This window comes from Solanum tuberosum, unplaced genomic scaffold, assembly GCF_000226075.1.
Source record: "Solanum tuberosum cultivar DM 1-3 516 R44 unplaced genomic scaffold, SolTub_3.0 scf00015, whole genome shotgun sequence".
Lineage (NCBI taxonomy): Eukaryota > Viridiplantae > Streptophyta > Magnoliopsida > Solanales > Solanaceae > Solanum > Solanum tuberosum.
This window is the reverse complement of record NW_006238941.1, coordinates 95,761-107,341: the sequence shown is the minus strand read 5'-3', so window position 1 is coordinate 107,341 and position 11,581 is coordinate 95,761. Positions and strand designations below refer to the sequence as shown.

General features: G+C 36.6%; 1 protein-coding gene across 6 annotated transcripts in view; it reads left to right on the top strand.

The window, feature by feature from the left end:
- The window catches only part of LOC102589069 (syntaxin-71-like), a 34,054-nt gene extending 28,332 nt beyond the window's left edge, over positions 1-5,722 (top strand). For all 6 annotated transcript variants that reach the window (XR_001475075.1, XR_001475072.1, XR_001475071.1 and 3 more), the window contains one exon: positions 4,974-5,722. The gene's annotated coding sequence lies outside the window, so the exon portion shown is untranslated. The remainder of the gene's footprint in view (positions 1-4,973) is intronic.
- The last annotated feature ends 5,859 nt before the right edge of the window (positions 5,723-11,581 follow it).

Sequence of the window (11,581 nt, the reverse complement as noted above, 5' to 3'; positions counted from 1 at the left end):
AAGCATACTTGTGCAATGCATGAATAAGATCCCATAATCCTACCCAAGCTAAGTAAAGCTTATTGAGTAACCATCATTCATAGTTTATGTTCTTGTTCATATTCTTTTCATGGTGGGATAAGCCTTAACCGACATAGACCATGTGAGCTTAACATGGAATTCGGTGTCATGCCCCACACCGAAAAGAGGTGTCCTACTTTCCTAAAATAGAACTAACATGTATTAGATTTTAGGTGGATCCACTAGCTAAATAACCTATGGGGGCACATAGTTATGGGGTAAGGAGATTGTTACTAGAAATCCGGACTCAACTGTGGTAAAAGGTTTCCATCTCATGAGATACATGTTTTGGGAACCCAGACTCAACTGTGGTAGAAGGTTCCATCTCATATTTAATTTCCACTCGGTGCTAAGCATTACTTCCCACAATTTCATATTTAGTCTTGATTCAAGTTCATTATTATGGAAGAATGCCTTGACACTCAATCCTTCATGGTTCATGAGATAGCTCTTAGATTCAATAGGTGAGAATAGCCTTTCAACCTTAGAATCATTGCATTGTGATAAAACCTTTCACATCATGTTCATTATGTGTTTATGAGAATGACCTTTCAATCAACACAACAATTAGAATATAATCATGTTCATAAAGCATATTATACAATGAGCCCACAATCATGTATAATTCTCACGGTTCACCCCTCTTGGGTCAAGGATCACATTCCATAACACATCTAGACTTACTACATTAGATATGGATAATAACATGATTCAATTAACTAAATTACTACCAACATAATCTCATAGTACTCTTCCTTCATCAATTCACCCACATCACAAAGACATAAATTGGGGGATATGGGGTTTCATGGGTTCTTGGGATAATTCGTCATAAATCAACAACAAATCATTAATTCAATCATAATCCATCATAAATCAACCAATTAAAATATTTTTGGAAAGAACCAATAAGATTGAAGTCAAACCCTAACTTTTGGGGAAAATCACTAGTTTAGAAATTTAGTTTGGAAGGGATCCATGGGTGAAAACTATCCATGGATGAAGGACTATCATACCTTAGTTATGATTCTCCAAAGAAATTGAGTGAAATAGCCTTGTTTCTTCAAGCCCTATCTCCAATTCTACTTTTCTTCTTCTTTGAGTTCTAGAGAGAGAAATTTTGTATAGACGATGAACTTTGTGGTTTTGATTTGAGTGTTGGGAAATAATGGAGTGAATGGGTGTATTTTGACTTAAAAAGACTTTTATAGGGTCTAGGATTAGGATTATAAAATGATTTATTTTAGGTATTAGATGCATAGGAAATGTCCCATATAACCTAGAAAACGTTAACTGACGGGTACGTTTCAAGGATAGCTTTTAGCGGCCATTCTTTGATTCATGGCCAGTAAAGGCTCCCGTGAACCAGAGGCCTGCAATTTTTTTCTAAGTAAATCTGCACAGGTGGGTCTACTGTCTGTGGACCATTCTACCGGCCGTGGACACGCCCATGAATTATTGCCTTAGAAATTTTTTCTTCAAGGACGGGTTCACTGATCGTGGACTCTTCCACCGTCCTTGAACCCTTCCAGGACCCTTGCCTTAGAATATTTTTCACAAGGCTTGGGTTCAAGGATGGGTTCACCGGCCATGGACTCTTCCACTGTCCTTGAACCCTTCTTTAGTACCTTGCCTTAGAATATTTTTCACAAGGTTTAGGTTCAAGCAGGGGTTCACCGGCCTTGGACTCTTCCACTGTCCTTGAACCCTTCCTTAGAACCTTGCCTTGGAAAATATTTTTCACAAGGCTTGGGTTCAAGGTTGGGTTCACCGGCCGTGGACTCTTCCACCGTTCTTGAACCCTTCCTTGGACCCTTGCCTTAGAATATTTTGAGGTGTTACAGTATTTGAAGAGGATCATATTGATATTCTGGATAGCAGGTTTGAAAGCTTTAGGCTAAGGATATTTCTTTAGTGAATGTGTAGTGAAAACACTCTTCAGCTCGAGAGGTGACTTGGAAGATATAGTCCAACATGCATGTCAGATATCCACATCTCTTTAAGGCTTTAGGTACTGTCTTTTACATTATGTTTGAGAATGAATATGGTTTTTAGTGATGGATAATGTAATGACTCGGTTGGTGATTTTTAGAAATTTTTATAAATTTACCATTTTACCCCTCCCGATAGTGATCTCGAGTAATTTTTTATTGGACTTTGAAATTTGTTTTGAGTTTCGAGTTAGGAGTTATGAATTGTGAAAATTTTAGAGTTTTGGAAGGCTAAATTTTAAAAAAAGTAGTTTTCAATGTCTGTTGGGAATTTTGGGTCTGAAAATGAAGAAATTGGTCTAAGAAAGTTGTTGGTTTCAGATTTGGTCCTTTTGTGGATTTGAGGTCGTATGTTGGAATTTATTGAGATTTTAGCCTTTCAGTTGACTTTGGTAATTATTCGGAGTTTGAATGCGCCTCTACAAACGGGAGAGCTCCCATCTCAATATCCTCTCGATGCTAAGCGTAAATCCCACGGAATAGTCATTTTCTTAACTTGTTTTTATTATCCATAGAAGGGCAAGTAAATCAACTTCCCTACAAGACTTTGTTACAAGCCTTTATATAATCTTTTGGAGCATTGCACAATCTATGATATTGGTGTAGCCACTCGTTTATACCCTAATTTTTCTGTTTCTTTCGGCAAATCAAGCCCATATTTTTTTGGGAAAATAAAGATTCCTTGTTTTGAGTGTGCCACTTCGATTCCCAAAAAATACTTTAATGTACCAAGCTCTTTGATGTCAAATTCCTTGAGTTAACACTTTTTCAAATTTTGTATCTCCTCTGAATCATCACTTGTTACTATGATGTCATCCACATAAATAACAATGTTGTCAGCTTTCTTGTTTTTGAGTGTCGTATGAACAAGGTGTGGTCTGCTTGACTTTGTCGATACCTTAGCTTGATCATAACCTTTGTATATCTACCAAACCATGCACGAGGGAGGTGATTGCTTTAATCCATAGAGTGCCTTCTTCAGTCAACGAGGTGATTGCTTTAATCCGTAGAGTGCCTTCTTCAGTCAACACAACATTCCCTTCTTGCTTTCAAAACCTGGTGGCACCTCCATATTGATCTCCTCATCTAAGTCTGCACGTAAAAAGACATTTTTTTAAATCAAATTGTTGTAGGTTCCAATTAAAAACTGCAGCCAATGATAATAAGATTTTCATTGTATTCATTTTTTCCACTGGGCAAAAGTCTCCAAATAATCAAATTCCATAGGTCTGTGTATAAACCTTTGCTACCCAATGTGCTTTATATCTTTCTTTGGACCCATCTGACTTATATTTCATAGTTAACACCCATTTGCACCCGACCAACCTCTTTCCTTTTGGTAATTCCACAACATCTCAAAGCCGAAAAGAGATGTTCTATTTGCAAAGGACCATGAACTTCTAGCTTAGATGGATCCACTAGCTATGTCTTTGTAAGACAATCCTACAGAGGCACGTAGTTAGGGACAAATAGATTGCTACTAGAGATCCGTCCTCTACTAACGGGAGAGACTCCATCTCAATGTCCTCTCGGTGCTAAGTAAAAATTCCAACATAATAGGCATATTCGTAAACATATCATCATATATGGAAAAGCACAATTAAGTCACTAATCCAAGCTTAAGTCATCATAGAGTAGCTCCTTAAATCATAATACATACATGTGTGAGAAAACTTTTCACCAATCATGATTTCTTAATATGTTAAAATCTTTCACAATTCATATGATGTGAGAAAACTTTTCACAATTTTATTGATGCTTATCTTGAAAGCAACCTTAGTTCATAAACATTCTTTTCATAAATCATACATAGCTTCCATACATCATCATTCACAAGTTCATAGCATGGGTCCATGAGAAATCAATCGGAAAACGTGTAATTGAATCAAATCATTCATAATAAGATTAAAATCAAACAATTGAATCATAACAAATAGGACCCATGGAGAATTGAATGAAACCCTAATCAAACTTGATGAAATTGACTTAGAACTTGGAAATCTTTTGGGATCCAATGGATGAATTGAACCTGTTAAAGAATGACAAAAGTCCCACATCGGTGGTTAATGAGATGGGTGGACTCCTTATAAGGCTTGGGCAATCCTCCTCCCTTTGAGCTAGCTTTTGGGGTGTGAGTTAGGCCTAAGACCTAATTTAACAGAACCATTGGTGAATTCTCACATACCTTGATGATCAAAGCCCAAAAGCAATGGAGGAAAAAGGAGACTTGAAGCTTGAACCCTAGTTTCTTCCTTGAATTTGAGAGAGAATTGGGGACGATGAACTTGGATGGTATTTGGGAATTTGAGAGAATAAGAGGGTACGGGTAGAACTAGGGATAGAAAGGTTGTTATAGGACTTAGATTTAGGCTCAAAACGACATATTATATGTGTTAAATGCATAGAAAAAGACTCAAATACCCTTAAGAAATAACGGTCAGTGATCTACGGTTGGGAAGAGGAAAAAGAGAAGAAAGTACAACGTATGTTGTTAAGCTAGTTAGGATACTCATACCAAAGGTCGATTCTCCAGGATGTTCGAGACAACGATTTTTTCATCTGATAGTCTTGTATTGTATAACCTGAGTGATATGATTAGAACTGAAACATCCTTATGGCTTCCTCCCATGGGCAATTCCAACTAAGAAGTAGGAAGTATAATAGGAAATATACGAGCAGTCATCAGTCCCTGATTATTCCTACAGGGGATAGTTAACAATTTCATAAGCTTCTTTTCAGTGCCAAGTTAGCTTTGGGTCCTTCCAGACCCATCTTTATGAAAATTATTTACATATACTTGCCTTGTGTTTCAGTGTATCACCTCTACTTGAAAAAAAAAATAAGTTCCTTTCTCTTCAATTCTAGATTTTGTTTTTCTCACTAACATTTCCCCTTTTTCATTGTCATGCTTTCTTTGAAAAGGGATATTGCTTATATCGGCAAAATAAATTGGAGGAGGCTTTAGAGTCCTTGAAAGGGCAAGAAGGAAGTACTGAGTCAATGCTGTTGGAATCTCAGATTTTGTATCATTTAGGAAAGATGGGTGCATCTGTCGATATTTATCAAAAGCTCCCGAAATATTTAAACATTCTTTGTTCGCAAACAAAGATCCCACAACTATTTCATCCAATGAAGCATCTTCTCTCAAAATCACACCTGACAAATCGTCTCTTTTACTCCTCGATCTTTTTCTTTTTTTTGATACTTTTCTATTCTGGGCCCTTTTTCTCAATTTCATACCATGAGATGATTTTGTTTCCAGAGGTTCAAACTCTGATATTGGCTCAACTGGTATCGATGTCTCATCTCTTTCAATCTGCATTTCCTCTTGTTGTACAATATTGACTGCGGACAAAGAATTTTTTTCCGCAATATCAACAATGAAACGGGAAGTCTTGAAATTTGGATCATTTTCAACAAGTAAATGCAAGTAGTAACTTCCTCATCATTTGTTACTTGCATTCCTTTGCTTGTTTCTAGATTCGAGTCAAACCAAATATTTGCTTTAATCTCACCCACTTTCAGTTTTAGACCTGAAAAATCTTCTCGGCAAGACCTTCAAATGTTATCCCATCATTCACAAGAATTAGCTTGATCTCACGATCCAAATACTTGTTATCTGTAGTCCATTTGCCATTGTAAGCAATATATATGCAAACCCTATCCATCCTACATCAAATAAAACAACCAAACATACTAAATACTTGCAAGCATTAGCTTTTAAAATTAAATCTAAAATCACAAATTTCAAATCTTTCAGTGATTAAAAAGCACTAGCTTTTACTTCTTAATCTTAACAACCAAACACATTAAATACTTTGAATCAACAACAACTACGCCTCAGTCCCGAACAAGTTGGGATTGGCTCTATGAATCCTGATTTCTTCATTTAAGCTCATATTGTATCATCATCATAACAAATAAGGTCCATAGGAGTGTAAAATATATCCTCAACTAATGGCTATCACCTTGAGATCTTTTCTTCCATTGTGCCCTATCGTTAGCTAAGTCTATAATTATACCAGGTCTTCTGGGATTACTTTCTTCTATGTGATTTTAGGTCAACCCGGTCCCTTTTTAACATCTTCACTTACCATAGTTTCGCACCTACGGACCAGCACATCTATAAGTACACGTAGTGCCGGCAAAATGAGCCCATATTTTTGTAACCCGCCCATATTTTAATGGGTTGGGTGATTGACTTTTTACATTGTAAAATATGGGTTGATACCCATATTCAACCCATAAATCTTGGAGATAATCTTGTTGCTGGTCTGGTTTCTGCTGGAAGGTCTTCTGAAGTGCAGGGAACCTTGGATTCACTGAGAGTTGAAGCAACTAGCAGTTTTGAATTGGCTTACAGTACTGCCTGCTCTTTAATTGAAAGGGAGAAATACAAAGATGCAGAACAACTGTTATTGTCAGCTCGAAGACAAGTTTGACTCTAACAAGCTCTTCATAACATCATGAAAAAATTAGATTCAGTTAGTCCTGACTTGCTTTATTTGTATGACTTTTATCCATTTTCTTAACACTTGATGATGCACAATCTATGACTAGTAAAAAAACATCAGATATTTCCTCGCTTGGAAGTTTATTTTGGAGGGTTTAAGTTGTCATCAAGATGTACTTACTTTAGCAATTGATATATTCTTGTCTCTATGAACTTAAGGAGAATCTTAAGCATCTTTTATTTTCTTATTTGTGTTAACTTTTTGTTGGTTTGTTAACCCTTTAGTAATGATAGACTAACAATTTAGAACTAGTCTAATTGAAAAGATGTGGCCATTACAGTCAAAAGTGCTTGTATGTTTGGGGTTAAAATATCTGCAAAGCCGCTATATCTTCTTATTTGTTGTATGTAAAATGGAGTTTATGGTTCTTTATACAAGAAATAAAGCTTTTTTAGCCATTCCAATTTTCAGGATCATGCAAATAATGCTTCTGTGTCTTTGATTGGTTATAATTGTTACTTGCCTTTTTCTTTTAAGTCTTAATGTCTTCTCTTTGATTTGGTTTGGTTTGGTTTGGGGGGCGGGGGGTTATTAAATAGGGGGCATGTTTATATGAGGCTGTAAATTATAAGTTGCGTTTTGTAGGATGATTTCCTCTTTATATCTTATAGACAGTTGTATGCAGTTTGTTATTTGATGCCAGAGATCATAGGGTAAACTGGAATATCTATTTATGAGATGTTACAAGGGACAAACTGCATTCTGGTCTATTCATTTGGAACAATCGTATATTGATATTTTCTCTCCTTTGTCTTTTTATAAACTTTATACATTTTTAGAAGTGTCAAATTAAATGTGGTAAAATCTTCCACTTCTTTGCAATTCTCTGTGAAACTTCCAGTTTTTGCATGAATGAAATGAAAATATAGAAGAAAGATGAATATCTTACTGTGGACAATGGAATTACAGAATTGGTCAGGAAACACTAATGGAAGATAATTTCTCTCTCCCGATTCTAGGGAACACCCAAGAGGCCGTTGCATCTTATACTGATTTTGTCAAAAGAAATTTGGCCGACGAGTCTTCACTTGTGTGGCAGTAAATAATCTCACTGCTTTAAAGGGTCCTAAAGATGTCTCTGATGGCCTAAGGAAACTTGATAAGCTAATAGAGAAAAGTGATGGACCAGAGAAGTTCCAGCTTGCTCGTGGACTGGACTTGAAGCTCTCTGTAGGTTTTTAACAGGAGAATAACAGATGTTTACTAAGAAAGAAAAGAGGAGAAACAAGGTTAAGTTTTCTTTTATTGAAATAATGACTGCAATATAAATACATGAATTCATAACTTAAAAAGCTAAAGAAAAGGAGTGAAATAAGCTAACATTATCTCCAATAACTAAAGCCTAAAATATAGCAACTAACTAATCAGATTCTGCCAAATACTGCAGCCTAATTTATCTGAACTTAATCGTACTTTTAAGCTGTATATTGATACAACAGAAAGTGGAACTAATCTCCAGGTTTTGAGGCACCACTTTCAACACTCCTCCTTGACTCAAGAGCAGCAATCCCAAGCCTTTTTCTGAGAAATTCAAATCTTGCTCTAGGTAGGGCATTAGTTAAAATATCAGCAGTCTGAAAATCAGTTTTGAAGTGCACCAAGTCTATGTCTCCATTCTTTTGCACCTCCCTCAAGAAATAAAGTTTGATCTTGAAATGTTTTGTCTTTCCATGTGAAACAGGATTATTTGCAATTGAAATTGCAGCTTGATTATCAACAAAGATTTCAGTGCTCTTCTTTTGCTCCATATACAAATCTGTCAGTAGCTTCCGAATCCAAAGGGCTTGATTCACAGCTGGTGCAGCTGCAATGTACTCTGTTTCAGCTATAGATTGAGCCACAATATCTTGCTTCTTTGAACACCAAGAGAACATTCCAGAACCAAAACTAAAACAGTAACCTGAGGTGCTTCTCATATCATCTGAACTACCAGCCCAATCACTATCAGAAAACCCAAGAAACTGAAAGTCTGATGCTTTTTTTAAACATTATGCCAAAATTCGCAGTACCTTTAACATATCTAATCACACGTTTAGCTGCTTGAAAATGAATTTCGCTAGCACAATGCATATATCTTGAAAGTAAACTCACAGCATAAAGAATATCTGGTCTTGTTGCAGTCAAGTACATTAGGCAACCTATCAGGCTCCTATAAAGTCCTTCATCAACCTTTTCAGCTCCATCATCTTTGCCGAACTTCTCCTTTTGATTCATTGGAGTTGTTGTAGACTTGCATTCTTCCATTTTGAACTTTATGAGAATTTCTTTAGCATATTTCTGCTGGCATATGAAGACCTCATGTCCTGTTTGCTGAATTTCCATGCCAAGAAAGTAGAACATTTCACCAAGGTCTGTCATCTCAAAAACTTCCATCATTTCAGTCTTGAACAAATTAATCAAGTTCAAATTGCTACCTGCAACTAGCAAGTCACATACAAAGAAACAATGGTTAAATCATAATCTTCTTTTCTAATATAGAGTGTAGACTCACTGAGACTTTTTGTAAAACCTAAGCTCAGAAGATAAGCATCAATTCTGCTATACCAAGCTCTAGGAGCTTGTTTTAAGCCATACAATGCCTTCTTTAGAAGGTACACGTCGTCTTTTTTGCCTTTGATAGAAAAACCTTCTAGTTGTTCTACAAAGATTACTTCTTCAAGGTAGCCATTTAGGAAAGCTGATTTCACATCAAGCTGGTGTATCTTCCATCCCAGTTGAGCTGCTAAAGCTAACAACATTCTTATCGTATCTAAACGGGCGATAGGAGCAAAAGTTTTTGAAAAATCTACTCCAAACATTTGTGCGTACCCTTTTGCAACCAGCCTGGCCTTGTACTTGTTTATGGAACCATCAGGATTTAGCTTGTTCCTATAAACCCACTTGACTCCAATAGCCTTCTTGTGCGATGGTCTGTCAACCAGCTCCCATGTGTTGTTCTTTTCTATCATTTTGAGCTCCTCCTGCATTGCATATCTCCATTTTTCATCTTTAGCAGCCTCCATATATCCTTCTGGTTCTAAAATTGCAACATTACACCTTTGATATATATCAGAAAGTGCTCTTGTGCCTCTAACAGGTACATCATCAACATCTTCATCTAGAGATTCTCGATTTTTTTGCTTTTCATCATCTTGCCAGCTCCAGGTGTCATTTTCCACGAACTTGACATCCCTGGTAACAATGATTTTGTCATTTTGAGGTTGATAGATCCTATAAGATTTTGAGAGACTGCTGTATCCTACGAAAATTCCAGGTTCAGCCTTCTTATCCAACTTATCTCTTTTCACCTGAGGTACATAAGAAAACAAAGACAACCAAATATTTTCAGATTTATTAGCAAAGGTTTGTAACCAAACCAAGCCTCAAATGGTGTCTTCTTTTGCAAGGCCTTAGTTGGTAATCTGTTTAGCAGAAATACTGCTGTATTTGCAGCTTCAGCCCAAAATTTCTTTGGCAGTCCTTTCTCATGGAGCAAACACCTTGTCATCTCCATTAGCGTCCTATTTTTTCGTTCCACTACTCCGTTTTGTTGGGGAGTATAGGGTGCTGTTTGCTGATGCTCAATTCCCGCTTCATTACAAAACTTGTTGAATTTTTTTAAAGTATACTCGGTTCCATTATCGGTTCTTATCACCTGAATTCTGCAACCACTCTGATTTTCCACAAAAGCCTTGTATTTCCAGAATACATCAGCGACCTCAGATTTATAATTCAAAAATAAATCCAACAATATCTGGTACAATCATCAATAAAGGCAATATAGTACTTACTACCCTTTAAATATGGTGTTTTCTGAGGTCCGCCTACATTTGTGTGAATAAGTTGCAGCTTTTGCTTTGCCCTCCATGATGAATTCTGAAAAGGCAACCTTGTTTGCTTCCCATACTGACAAGCTTCACAAGCAGGCAGGTTCTTCTCAAGGCTTGGAAGACCTTCTGCTAGTTGATTTTCTTTCATGAAGAGTATAGCATCATGATGAAAATATCTGAGTCTTTTGTGCCATAGTTCTGAGTTATTTTCCAACTTGATAACTGCTACTTGCTCCTCGTCCAACAAGTTCAAGGCAAAACTCTTTCCTCTCATCTTGACCTTGAACATCTCTTTATTATCAGCATCCTTGACGACACATGCTTTTTCTTCAAACAACATCTTCAAACCATTTTCAAGTAGCTGTCCAACACTTAAGAGGTTTTGATCAAGATTAGGAACAAAAAGAACATCAACTATAAGTTTCAAACCTGTAAGGCTTTCAATTGCAACAGTTCCTCTGCCTCTCGCATCGAGATATTCTCCATTTCCAATTTTCACTTTGAAAATAAAAGATCTATCTAGATCTTTAAAGAGTTTTTGGTCGCTGGTCATATGATTTGTGCATCCACTATCAATTAACCAACTTTCAGAAGTGCTTTTTCTAGGAAAACAAGTTGCTACAAACAATTTCTTTTCTTGATATTGATTTACTGCAGCCTTAGCTTCTTCTTGTTGCGGTTGTGACTTGCATATCCTCTCCACATGGCCTAATTGACCACATTTGTTGCACTTGACGTCTGGTCTCCACCAACACTTCTGTTGAGAGTGATTTGTCTTTTTGCAATGAGGGCAGGGAGGCTGACTTCCTCCCTGATTGTTGTAACTAATGCTTGGCCCCTGCTTCTTGTTCTTTTTCCTTCATTTGTTTGACTCGTTGTTCAGTGAATTAGCTTGAAAAGCACCTTCAACAGAATCTTCTTTCCTCATTAATCTCCTTTGCTCTGATGCCTGCAAAGCTTTAACAAGTTTTGCCTAGGTAACGCTTGACAGATCTTTAGAATTCTCTAAAGAAGAAATTGTGGCTTCATATTTCTCAGGAAGTGTAACAAGAATCTTTTGAACAATTCTTTCATCAGCGAAATCCTTACCGAACAATCTCACCTTGTTGGCCACGTCGAGTAGTTGGTCTGCATAGTCTTTTATAGTTTCTGATTCTTTCATTCTCTTCATTTCAAATTCTCGAATCAGATTCATCACTTGCATATT